General features: G+C 45.5%; 1 protein-coding gene across 1 annotated transcript in view; it reads left to right on the forward strand.

Annotated features, from left to right (window-relative positions):
• Window positions 1–8,897: 8,897 nt before the first annotated feature.
• HPCAL1 (hippocalcin like 1) overlaps window positions 8,898–13,652 on the forward strand; it is a 253,668-nt gene continuing 248,913 nt past the window's right edge. Inside the window, exon 1 of the mRNA XM_063150828.1 lies at window positions 8,898–9,000. The gene's annotated coding sequence lies outside the window, so the exon portion shown is untranslated. The remainder of the gene's footprint in view (window positions 9,001–13,652) is intronic.

A 13,652-nucleotide genomic window follows, 5' to 3' on the forward strand; every position in this document is an offset into this window, starting at 1 on the left:
CTCAGCGTTGTACTGGCTTCAGTGTTCCAATGGGCAAAGCTGTGTGCTGATTTCCTTTTGAATTGCAGCTTTTCTGAGGAAATGCAGGGTCTTCAGGAAATAGCTGCTTAGTCATGTGGTTTATAGATATCAAGTGAAATTGTTGTGCTTAGCTCTGACTTTCAGACTGACTGCACTAAACAGATAATGTTTCAGGGTAAATTCAGCTAAATCAGGCTGGTGCAGTATTCTGAGCTTTTCATCATGCCAGTTAAGTCTTGGTTTTAATACTTAACAGTAGTGAAAACAATGTATGCACTGCACCATGGTTATTCCACACTAAACAGTAGTAAAAACGAGTATGCTTTATATAAACTATGTGTGTGTGGTGTGAAGGAGTCCCTCTGGTCTCAGAGTTCCTGGAAATGATCTGCAGTGAGATGAGATGACAGTGGGATAGACTGAAAATGGCTACTGCCTTGCCTCACAGAAGGAGTTTATCCATTATTCAGTCTAATATTCAGTAAGGAATGTTCTGCAAGCCTTTCTTTCCTCAAGCACAGTTGAAGTGAATAGGCTTTATAAAACTCAAAACCTTTTCCTTCACAGGAAAGAAACTGGAGGGAGTTTGCTTCTTGCTGCTCGAGTGCTCCCTCTTTTAAAGCACAGTATTTGTGGTGCTTCTTTGGGAGTGCTGCCTTGGTGTAAAATTAAGAGGCTTGCTGGGTTTGCTCCTGATTGCACCGAGGGCCGTGGTGTGTGACTGCTCTTCCCCTGTGTGTGAAGCTTGCAGGATGCACAAGGCAATCCTAGGGAGAAAACCCCAATAAATAATTAAAAAAATCCTATCCTCCCAAGTCTGGAGTGGAAGATGGAGGAACTGACAGCTCTAATAATGGCCTTGCAGCACTGATGCTGCTAACAGGTCAGTGATTGCAGTGGCCTGAGAATAATGTATTAGGAGCTGGAATAGGATGTGCTAAATTGGACAGCCAGACACATTATTTTGAAGCATTGAAATTTAATGCTTGTTTCTGCCTAAATACCAGCATTTCCATCTCAGCAAATTTGGCTTAGTGCTTTTTTTTTGGCTTCTCTCAGCAGTCAAAGCTTTGATCAAATTAAGTGATAAAAGTATCAGAAGTCAGAATGTTAAGGCTATATTGTTTGGGCACAAAGGAGACAGTGATAAAATACTGAGATTAGTTTAGACCCCAGTATGATTTAGCAGCATTCAATTTATATTCAAATCTGTTAATTTATGTACTTAGATGATGTAGAAAAAGGGTAAAACCTCTGATCTATGAGTAGGGTCTACCTGTATTACAGCCATCTCTTCCCATTTGATTCTTGGTATGTGCCAAGGATCAATATGCAAACAATTGGGGCAGAAAGATTTAATCTGCTGTCTGCAATCCTGGGAAATAGGAACTGCAACTATTTTCAGCATAATATAGGATTGCTAGGAATGGATATGAGGGCCAAGTAATCAGTTTTAATGGGAGGTAGGAAGAACGTTCCTTTTAGGCAAGCATTGCTCTTAGGGGGTAATAGATACTGTAGTTGTGCACCCATTAGAGATGGATTAGATAAGAATGAGAAGTCATTCAGCAGGAGAGCAAGGCTTGCTGTGGCTGCTGGTAATCTTACTGCTGCTGATGTCTAAATGCCTTAGGTTTGGTATGTGTACCTGCTGTAATGCAAAGCAGTTTTTCCTGTACAGTCTGGAGAAAAGCTGTGCATCTGAATTGATCCCACCTATTTTAATTCTCTCTTCTCACAAGGGTTGCAATGTCTTGCTGTTGCTTAGTTTGAACAGATTATGTCCAAGTCTTGATGAAACACTTGTTTACTGAAAAAGGATTACTTTCCAATTTGACACTTGATCCGCTTAAGAATTGAGGAGATAAGTATTTTTATTTCCTAAAAAAAAATAATAAACGAATACTCCTTCAAATAAATTTCAGTGAAAATTGAAATGGCCCTTTGGAATATACTTTGAAGGGGAGATGGAAGAAGCAGGAGTGATTTGAAGTGATGAAAGTGCAGATGTTTCTCTTTGTGAGTGAATCAGAATGGCTGTCTGCAATTGCCACAGAAAAGTGGAAAGTGATTAGGCTAGTAGAGGAAAAAATACTGAGGGATAAGTAAAACTGGATGTGTTCGATGATGCAGCAGCAATGCTGTAATGTCAGTGGTAAATTTATGCATAACTGATCCCTAGCTACCCCCTGTGTTTCTTTATTGCTGTTAAAATTAATGTCTTTTAATAGCTGCAGATAAAATGGGAGAAGAGTAGCATCAAGCATAGTTTTCCCTGTTACATTTTTTACTGTGATTTGTTAAAAAAGACAAACACAGGGGTTCAGGTAAGAAAGCTTCCATCACTCCTTAATTGACACATTTTCACTTCACATTACGTGTCAAATGTTGAAATCTTGACAGTGATTGACAATGATAAGAAGCAACCCAATGACAGCCATGTCCTCAGGAAGTAACTGCAACATCAGAGTGTAACAAGTAGAAAATCCCCTGATTTCTCAAATTTCCTGGGGTGATTACAGGAATTTGTGCCCAGAAGAGGTCAGAGAACAATTGCAGCTGCTCGTGCTGCAGCAGGGCACAGTCAGCCTGTGAATCTGAAGGCACATTAACAGAGGTGTGAGCCCTGAAGGGGTAACCACTTCCTCCACACCATTTCTCAATCAGAAACTTGGCCAGGCAGAAGCAGGGAGTGAAGGGAGTTGTCTTATTCCAAGCCTATTTTTTACAGCCTGCTTTATCTTAAGCTGTTGATTATGTCTTGGAGCTTTGGCTCCTCTTTTTGTGCAAAATGTACTATGAGATGTAAATGCTTTCATCAGGACAGGTTTAAGAGCTGCAGAGTTAAGTCTCATGTCCTGTTTGCTGATGGACAGATAGTTTTTTATTAGGAATTCATCCCTTGGGACTGTTCCTGGGATCCTATGAGCCACATGGACTGTCTTGGTTTCTGTGGTAAAACAATCCTTACATTAATGGTGAAATGAATGGTGAAAGATGCAGCTAATAGGAAAAATGTTTAATATGTGTCAGACACTGGTTTTACATTTCAAGTTATGCCCAATGGATTTTTGAAATAATGATAATATTGATGCTTCCTGTGCCTGCAGATAAATGAGGGGAAAATCCCTTTAGAGAATATCTCAGCCCCCAGTGATGAGATCTTCCTGATATCATTAATCAGCAGATAAATGGTAGTGTTTGTAATTTAGTATCTGCTCTTAGAGATAGGTGTGGGACCCTGAATTGGGTGAAGAAGGAATATCAGCTGTTAGTATTTTTTTTTCCTTAAACTTCAAATATCTAGAGAAAAATACCTTAGTGAAATGTTCTTTCAATTCTCTCAAATAACCAAATTACTCCTGCTTTTCTCCTGTTTATTTTACAGTATGTAGTTTGTGCCACAAGTGACACCACTTTGTTCATACAGCACTTAGGAGCATTTCCCTGATGCTGAACATGTGTTGAGGTTTTTCTCTTGGCCTAAGGGTGAAGACTCCAGTTCTGGATAAACTCAAGTGCTTCTGAGCTGCAGACTGAGAAAAAAAATATCCCAGGCCAGTTTCTGCTACCTGTCACTGGTAAGTAATTTGTGTTTTCTAATTACTACAGGACGTAGCTGAAAGTAGGGGGAGAGTTTGCAGTTCTTAGGTATCCAAATCTTGAGTGCTGATCTTGCAAAAAACCTTGAAAATGTTGAGCTGTATTTCTGTTCTTTTTGGGGTCAGGGGATGCTGCTACCTCTGTTACAAAGTGCTGCTGATACAATCAGTGATGGCTCGGGTCATTCTTGCATGCCCTGGATTGGGTCTAGCAGAGAGTTGAGTTTGATTTTTTGCTAGATTTTCATTTTAACAAGGATCAAGTCAATGGATTGTCAGGTAGCTAAGACTTAATGCTATCCAAACAAATTGTGGGGTAATGAAGCCAGTCATGAAGACTGAGGTATTTGGCCCCAGAGAAAGATGCCTGCAGGTATTGATTAGCAGAAGGACTAATATTCAGGCAAATCAGTTCTTGCAATCTATTCTCCTGCATATATTCCTGGAGAAAGGGCACCTCTGGATCCCTGGCTGCAAAGGTGCAGCACCAGGGAAGGACAGTGCATTTCTGTTCATTCCACATTCCTGCTTCATGCTCATTTGCATCTTTGGCAGATGAGCACTTACACGGCTTTTAATTTCACATTTTGTTGGTGGTTTCTGATACTTTAGCCACATTGCCAGGTGTTTTTCCTGTCCTTCTCTTAGGTAGGGAGCTGCATACCTGTTGGTCGTTTCAGTCAGAATGCAGCTCCCAGGTGCTCCCCAAGGTGTTCCCAGCGCTCTGACTCAGAAGCATTTGTGAGCTCAAGTGGATCCAGGGCAGGCAGCAGCAAACACCAGCCCTGTGTTGCTGTTTTCCAGCATCCTTCTGCAGCCCTGTGGGCTGCTCTGCTGCCAGGGACTGCAGGGAGTCTGCTTTCACACTGGTGTTGGCCAAAGCTTCCCTGCTTCTCTCTGGAAGATGTTGCCTCATTAAAATGAAAATATTTTGTCAGCATTTATCTCCCAAATACTCAAGCAGGAAAGCCGTGATATGATTCAAAACCAAGATGAAGCATTTGGCTTCAGCAGTGTTTTTTGTGGTGGCTCTAGCACTTCCTGTAATGATTTTGGTTTGATGTGATCCAGGAGTTTGCAGTGAGTACGTTTAAGTGCTTCAGAATGGATCTCCATCTTCCCAGCCCTGGATCTCTGCTCTGGGAAACATTGAAATGGAGTCTTCTGATTAAGGACACAAACAGCACTCATGAGTTGCCACCTGCTTTACTTTAATCCTGATTGTATAAGTAGCAAAGATTATGGTGACAGTTGAATTTCCCTATGTCTGTCTCTTCTTGGTATTTAATTGAATGATTTATCTCTTCTTGAACTTACTTTCAAGGTGAACCTCAAAAAAGGAATACTAAAACCCCTGCACTTCCTTGCTTTAAAAGTTAACATTCAGCAGGCAGCAGTGGCTTGGCAGGGAAACTGTGGAGCAATGAGCAGCTCTTGGGTGAAGGTAAGAAACAGAGTTGGAGGCAGGGAGTGTTGTAGGAAGGGACATTTCAAGATAGGGAAATATTGGCTGGGGCAAGTGTTTAGTGTCTGTTCTGGCTGTAAATTTCTTCAATGTCACTGGAATGCAATGTCAGCTATAAGGAGGACTAAATGTAATTCACTCATAAAAGAAATTGAAATATTAAGTGTATATTTGATTTGGTAATAACTTTAGGCAGAACACACTAGGTTTATTGGAGGGTTAGCAATAACTTTGCTGTTTCAATTACTGCTTGTGAAAATTGCATCTCATTCTATTGATATAACTACTGCAGTTACTCTTGATAATACTATAAATACATACAGATATACAGACTTTGGAAAACTTATTCTGATCAGGGTTTATTGCAGTGTGTGGATTAAGACTGGCAAACGTTAGGCGACCTAACAGGATTATTTTGAATACACATTTTCATAAAATGGTTATCCCTTGTCAAATTGAAAAGCTATTTACTATGCTAAGTAGGCTAATTTTATGGTAAGTTTTTAATTTTGCCACCTTTCCATTATTTAGCTGTGATGCTGCATTTGCTGCTAAATCCCTGGGATTATACGTGAAGAGTTGGATGGCTGGGTTGCATTTAAATTAATTAAAGCAAAAATATTTCAAATAAAATGTTAAATATTGCTGTGTAGATATTCAAGAAGCAGATGTGATTTCACCACTTATATCCCCAAATAACACATGCAAAAGCAGATTGTGAAACATTTAAATATGCCCATACATTCAAGTGTAGCTTTGCAGGCTCCCCCGGGGAGGGAATTTCGTGTGGTTTAGGGAAAATTGTTCACGACGATGGAGTAGTTTTGTTTGAAGAAGCCTTTTGGGAAAGGGTTTTCCAACGCCAGTCATGTCCCAGCTGGTCCCAGAGGCTGTGTGGAGGTGGGCAGCAGGACAGCAGGGTGCTGCTGTGCCCCTTGGGGTGGCACAGGTGGCTCTGGGGGTCTCCGGGCAGAGAAGGGTGTTCCCATGCCCTGGTGCCTGCTGACACCCCACTGCTCTGCCGCCTCCCACGTTCTCTGTCCGCAGTCCCGAGCAGCGGTTTGTGCTGTGACACGTTCCCTGTCGCAGGCAGTACGCGTGGCTGTCACCAGGGGGGCTCCTTGGTGAGGAAAGCAGCGGCTGCTCCCGCAGCTCGGTGACAGTGCCGGGCCCTGGCTGTTTGCGCGGTGCCAGGTGGCTGTCACACCTGGGCACAGCTGCCTGCAGAGCCCTCCCTCCCCTTCTCCCTCCCCCTGTGGATGGGATGTGCTCCACGCTGCCTGCTTTGCTGAGCGCAGGGCAAGAGGCTCCATGTGCAAATCCTGCTCTGCTCGGGATGTCATGGCAATGGGGTACAGGCTGCTGGGGATTTTGGGGAGCTGCCTGTTCTGCAGCATGGGTGCATTTCTTATGAGCTCACAGACACGGCACTAAGTGGCCTGGTGGCCAAGAAGGTCAGTGGCGCCCTGGGCTGTGCCAGGAGCAGTGTGGCCAGCAGGAGCAGGGAGGTCATTCTCCCACTGTACTGGGCACTGGTGAGGCCCCACCTTGAGTGCTGTGCCCAGTTCTGCCCCTCAGCTGGGAAGGACATTGAGATGCTTGAGTGTGTCCAGAGGAGGCAACAAGGCTGGTGAGGGGCTGGGAACACAAACCCTGTGAGGAACCACTGAGGGAACTGGGGGTGCTCAGCCTGGAGAAAAGGAGACTCAGGGGTGACCTTATCACTCTCTACAACTTCCTGAAGGGTGGTTGTAGGCAGGTGGGATTTGGTCTCTTTCTCCAGACAGCAACTGACAGAACCAGAGGACACAGTCTCCAGTTGCACCGAGGGAAATACAGGCTGGATATCAGGAATAAGTTTTTCACGCAAAGGGTGATAAAGTGCTGGAATGGTCTGCTCAGGGAGGTGGTGGAGTCACCATCCCTGGATGTGTTTAAAACCAGACTGGATGGGGCACTCAGTGCTGTGGTTTAGTTGAGGTGTCAGGGAACAGGTTGGACTCAGTGATGTTTACGGTCTCTTCCAACCCTGTGATTCTGTAAATGGAAGTGCATTGTATGGGCTAATTCACCATGCAACACGACAGCAGAGGATAGGAATGGTTTTCTTGTAGATGTGTCATGTATTTTAGTGAATGCCAGACCTCTGTTTGTGCTCTCTCTTATTCACCTCTCTGAGAGCCCTTTTTGGACTGTGCTGTGCTCTCTTTGGGGTGCTGGGGCCATAGCAAACAAGCAGTATAGCTCCTGTAGCAAAGGACTTCTTAAGGTGCCACCCCAAGTGCCCTCAGTGGGAAGAGATCCTAATGTCTGTTAATCATAACTCCTTCCCTGAGGAATCAAGGTCATGGCTCTCCTTGAAGCCTTCAGCAGATAAAAGCAGTCCAAGCAGAAAGGGGGATTTAATGGGGTGAGAAGAGAGCAGAGAGGGGCTTTTTGTTCTGTCCTACAGATCCTCTAATTGGGGGTGGTTCTCAGCTCAGGGTAGTGTCAGTCCAGGAGTAATTATTTGGGTGCAATCACATGGTGAATTGAGGTTGAGGGGTTAAAGGTGGGTTTATTAGGCATGAACCTCTGCTGCTGAACAAAAGCATCAGGTGATACTTAAGGCAGGTAGAAGGGGGAGTGCATCTGACGTGCAGCAAAAAAACCCACATATTGCTGTGCTGGTAGTTCATCTAAAATTCATTTTAAATGGGCTGTGCTGTAAGCTGAGGTGTTACATCTCCTGAACTGCACAAGTGCAGGGGCTCCTGTGGGGTGTTTACCTGGGTGGCTTTGAGGATTGAACCTGTGTTCACAGTGCTGCCAGCCCAAAGGGGCTGGGATGTGGCTGTTGGCAGGGGATGGGGCTGGCTGCAGGGTGGTGCCCAAGCTCAGCTCTTCCTGCTGCAGCCTCACCACCCCTGGCCACAGCAGCTTCTGACTGTGACTTGTACCAACACCCATCCAGGAACAGCTCTCCAACAGCAAAGTGCGCTTCAGAGCTGCCACAAATGCCTGGTGTGAAAATTCAAATGCCTGGCTTAGATGAGGCCTGAAAGCCATTTTATTTGGGGATTAGTTGTGCCCCGCTTATCACATATTAAAAACATAGTAGGTTTATCTTGCCTGCTCTACATGCAAACAGGCAGAAGCCACTAGAAGTGCCATGGTAACAGGCTGGAGTGATGCTGTCTGCAGTGCTGCAGGTGCTGTGCCTGCAGCTGCTATAGGTATCACTGAGCTCTCTTGACAAGGCATGGGGTTGTGAGACTTACTCTAAATATTTGCCAGAAAGTTTGCTTGGGGATGGTGAATGCTGTGACACAGGATAGCTAAAAATAGAGTTCTTGATGGTAATTTTTTGGTGTTTGGTTTCACGGCGTGAGATGTGATTTTCAGAAGGGTTGTACATCTCTGTTCCCCCCTCCCTGTTCAATCACAGCATCTTTGAAAATCAGGCCTTTTGTGCCTCCCAAAATCAAGCTCTTAAATAGAATACAGAGTAATGGAAAAAATAGATCTGGAAGTCATGCTAGTGAGGGTTTATTATGGGGGTTGTTAATGCCCCGTGTGTCATTTTAGAGTTCACCAAAGGGAGATTGGAAAGGAAGTCTCACAGTTGTGTGGGACTTGGGAATTAGCTGCACAGGCTTTTCAAGTTGTTTATGCCAAAGAGAGACAAAAACCTGAGGAGGAAGAAGTGGGCTACTGTGAGCCACAAATAACTTGATCCTGCCCTTGATGAAGTGAATGCTGCCACTCTGTATTGTCTGTGAGAGAAGGCTGGGAGGCTCTTGTAAACCCTACCCTAATTAACTGACTGCTGCCTTAATGCCTCCCAGGAGCCTGGGGTGATGCTCTGTTGTGTGCTGTGGGAGCCCACTTGGTCCTGAGGCTTTGCAAATCATGTTCAAGACCTCCTGAGAGGTAAGTTAAAAACATGGCTTTTTCTTAAAAGAAAGCCATTCTTACTTTGGGAGCCTGTAGAGCTTTCTGGTAAGGAGGCTGCTTCTTGCTTTGTGCTGGAGGTTCTGCTGAGGTAGAGGCGCTCAGAATTGTTTTGCTGTTGGCTGAATTGTCTCTGTTTACCATGAATGTATTTTCTCCCTGAACCTGGGTATGAGGGTCCTGTTTTCACGTGGAAGGGTCAGGCTTTGAGATGGAAATGGGTGTAGTGCCCTTGAATTTTTCCTGCGGGGTCCCTAGCTCTGTGCTTTAAGGTAGAACTAATTTGCTGGAGGGTTCAAGCCTGTGTGTCAAAGGAGCAAGACTTTCTTAACTAATGACCTTGAAAGATTGGCCTGGAATGGATGGACTTCTTATTCATCCTTGCAAAGTGATGATCTGACCTTCCTGGTGTGGGGAGTTAATGTGCCTCTTCCAAATGAGGGATGAATGGGTGTTTTACAGCTGTCTTTCAGGGAGTGGAGGTTCTAATAAAAGCCACTGTCCCTAAGCAGAATGTTGTAATTCTCTCTGTGTGTTACTATGGTGCTCCAGAAACTATGGATTGCCAGGTACTCTTTCAAAATAATGGGTTTTTTAATTATTTATACCTTAAGGGTCAAAAAAGGTTTTGTTTTGTGAGGTTACAGGAACAACTGGATGAGTCAGAAGAACAATTGACAGGGCCATTGGAGGAACCTTGATATTTCTAACAGGAAGTTTGTAATTAAGCTGAATCACCGTGTCATTTGTGTTACCCAGATCCATGTGTCCAAAAGATATTATTAGCCTTGTGTTGCAGGGCTGTGGCTCCATTCACAGAGCTGAAGGTTGCTAAAGCTTGGTTTTGTTAGCTCTGCTTGTGGTGCTGCTGCCTTGAAATGGGATTTGAGGTGTGGGAGCACCAGGTCAGTGCTGAAGCACCATGGTATGTGTTGCTAGCTGGGGTTTCAGTGTGCATCCAGCCTTTCTCATAATCAGGCACTTGTTGCTAAGTCTTCACTTTTCAAGAGGCCTCCTGTACTGTCTGCAAGAAGAGTAATTTCCCACAAGGCAGCCACATTTCCTTGGTGCTGATCTTAATTAGGACAAGTATGACAAATAATGTTGCCCTTAAAACTTAATGAATAATTTTCCCAAACAGTTGTTAATTATTACATAAAGCCACTGCCCTCGGACTTCACTGATGTGATGCAGAAGATGCATGTTTCTAAATATCACTGTCAAAGTTTATTCATCTTGGGCAATGAGCTGCTGGGATGGAGCAGGCCTGTGGTAGCATGAAAAGCAAGTGCCACATGTGAGATGTCCTGGCATTAGTTTCATTTAAGTCTCTATGCTTATGACAAAGAAATTTGTATCTGGGCTGGTAAACCCAGTACCCCTTAGAGCTGATGAAGGGGAAGGGACAGCTTATCTGGCCAGACAGCAGCTTCCAGGGATGGAAGGTGCCTCATTTCTTTTCATGAATGGCACAGGCTATCTTAGGGATTAACTCTTGTTTTGGCATTTACTTCTGGTGCCAGGAATTCCAGCTTTACACAGCTGGAATCACATCATCTCCCCGATGCTTCTGAAGCTTGTGGGTTTAGTAAATGGGATCTCAGTGCTGCCCAGCTGCTGGTACCCCTGTATCACACTGGGGTCAAGCCAGTCCTCTGGTTCCCTCTTTTGTACCTCACACAACCTTTTCCAGACCTTTACTGAGCAGGCACTGTGTTTGCTGCCTAAATCCCAGGGATTATGTGATTGCTGAAGTGGTGAACCCGAGGAGGGCAGCTTACACTAATGCGAGCGGCGGGCAGGAGCTGGAGCCCCTGCAGCCAAATCCAGCCCTGCCCATCTGTCAGAGCTGCCCTCCCTGGGCTCACAGGTTATCACTGAGTTTGTAAAGGCTGCCTGGTGGGTTGGGAGCTGCTGCATGCTGGTTTCAGCCAAGGCAGATAGGCACAGAGAAGGCAGCTGTGGGGTGGCTGTTTGGATGGACATGAGAGCATCACAGAGCCTGCTGAACCCACAGCCATGGGCCTGCTCCTCTCATCGCTTCACCTGGCAGCCTCATCAGGGCCTGTCTCCTGAATGTGCCTCTTTTGCTGCTGATCTTGTCTGTTACACGTTTTGGTTTGTGTTTTTAGTTCTTTGTGTGATCTGTTTTCCCTCTGTCTCTCTTTGCACATGCTCCCTCCTTGATGCTGTGCTTGCTGTAGCATCAAGGCAGCCAATATGAAGAATGCAAGCAGTGAGGTTCATATCGGGTCTTTTTTTCAGTTGTTTGTTTGTTTTTTCCTTTTTGTTTTGTGTGATGCTTGTGTCTGTGGAATATGGGTGAAAGGAGAAGAAAGGGATGTTGGAGCACCTCTGCCCAGGTGGGTGCAGGCAGCCCTGAGCTCGCATGGAGTGGATGCTCAAGCTGTGTCTGCATCCATGCAGGCAGGTACCCGAGCTGTGCAGCAGCCCCTGTGGGCACAGAGGCCACCTATAGGAACCAGAGCTCTCTGAATAAAATCTCTGTCCTGAGAGAACACATGAGAGATGCAGACTAAAATTTAGGTCATGCCTAATCTGTATCACAGATTAACTTGTTCCATGGATCCTCATAAGCATCATGGATGTATGTAATACAAATGAGATGAAAGTAGGTATTATGGATGGGCATAAGCAATTTATATGTTAGTTTATATGTTTGCTAATGTGTATAAACATTTGTGTATTCTGATTGTTATTGACCCTTTATGTGAAGACTTTAAATAGACCCTTCGTATAAACATTCCTGCAGTCTAACAGTGACCTGCAACCCCAGAAAATGTGCCTTCTATGCTTTCCTGTGTGACTAAAACAGTGTTGTACAGTCTCATTCCCTGAAAAGACCTCAAATGGAGAATTCCCTCTGTTTGCTGGCTGCTAATGAATTTCACAGGTTCTTGTAGGGAAAACTCTGAAGCTTGTAGTATTTTCTCCTTATGCTGAAAAGACCAGTGATGAGGACAAAGACTGCCTGTCAGATCCCATCCGCTGCTCAGAGATGAACCCTCTTCCAAATCTCGATTTATTTTCTGTGGCAGCTCACTCCAGAGCTAGATCCAGGGCAACTGGGGACCATTCCTTAGCAAACTCCATGTTTGCAGAGATGCTCGCCTGAGGCTGTGGGATAGCGTCTTCCAAAGGGTATTCCAGGCCAAGCCTGGCCTGTTTGGGAAACATTGTTCTGGGCAGCCTAATCTGTGGAGGGAGAGAAGTTTGCTGACTGTGTTAAGGATCTTAAGTGTAAGAGGCAGCCAATTTATTACCAGGCTGCTCCTTGCAGCAGCTTTTTGCAAGGTGAAGAAATGAAGCAAATTATTAGATCTGTGAAGAAACAGAATGGTGATGCACAGCCTTCCCTGGGGTGGCAGTGAAAACCAGTCGAGCACATCTCTCCTGTCTTGCAAAACAAACGTGCTTCCCTCGTAGATTGAAGGAGCAGTCTGCACCTGGATGTGGTCTGCTATGGCTGCTTGAGTGCCCTGTTATAGGGGAAAACCCCTTGTGTTTAGCTCAGCCTGCTGAAAAAGCTGTTTGCAATCAGCAGAAGGGGCTAGAACTGAGTCCCACGGCCCATGTTTTATCCACCTGCTCTAAAGCAGCCAGTGGCTAACCTCAGCTGCAGCTGTCCCAGAACCTGGGGCTAAAACCCCAGAATATCCAGTCCTCTTACCAGCCAGATTTCCTCTAGGTTGCAGTGCTGGGCTCGCAGCAGTGAGCAGCTGCTCCCTGCAGGAGGTGCCCCCGTCTTGGTCGCCCTGCCAGCTCTCATGGTGGGGTTAAAGTGATGTGCTCCACAGGAGCTGTCCTTTGCCTGTCAGGCTTTTTCCCTCTTATGTTCCACAGCCAAGTGTTTGCTGGGCCAGGGAGAGCCTCTGAATGTGCATCCATACTTAAAGGGGAGGGTGGCCAGCTTGTGAGTGATCTGAGGGGATGGGGAGAGTAGGGGCTTCTGATGCTGAAGCTGCAGAATCCTTGAAGGCAGCCCGGCTTTGCTCAGCTGCCTCCAGCAACTGAGTGCTGTGGCCTTCAGGAGCAGGTGCCCCACTCTTCCCTGCTCTTTGGCTTCCTAAGACATGCAATGTGTATTTTGTGTCTTGGCTACCTGGAAGCAGAAGGTACCTTCTGTACCTTTTATGGTGAGGGAAGCCTTGTGAAGTTCTCCTTGTGAGTTACGAGCTGGATGGAGCTCATCCATTCTTACCTGGGAAATGACAGAATGAGCCCAGCCCTGAGAGACTCTGGAGCCTGGGGTTAATTTAAACAACCCAAATCAGGTGCCAGCCTGAGCCCCTGAGGCAGCTGAAGGAGTTGGACTACACTCACGCATGTTCCTAATAAAGCTCACCCCACTAATGCTGTGCGAGAGACTTCTTCCCTCACCTCTGGCTGGGAAATGTGGGCAGGATTTAAGGGATGTGTTCTCTTGCCTGGTGCCTGTCTTATTTGGAGCCTTCCACCTGTGTTCACTTAGTGCTTCATTACACCACTAGTGGTGTTACCTTTGCGAAGCCATGCTCAGATAGGACAGGAAACAAATTTACATGACAAGAACTCTTCCTGCCTCCCTTGCTGCTGGGGCGTGCTGCTCGTCCTGCTTCTTCATCACCCCA

This window comes from Melospiza melodia, chromosome 3 (assembly GCF_035770615.1).
Source record: "Melospiza melodia melodia isolate bMelMel2 chromosome 3, bMelMel2.pri, whole genome shotgun sequence".
Taxonomy (NCBI): Eukaryota; Metazoa; Chordata; class Aves; order Passeriformes; family Passerellidae; genus Melospiza; species Melospiza melodia.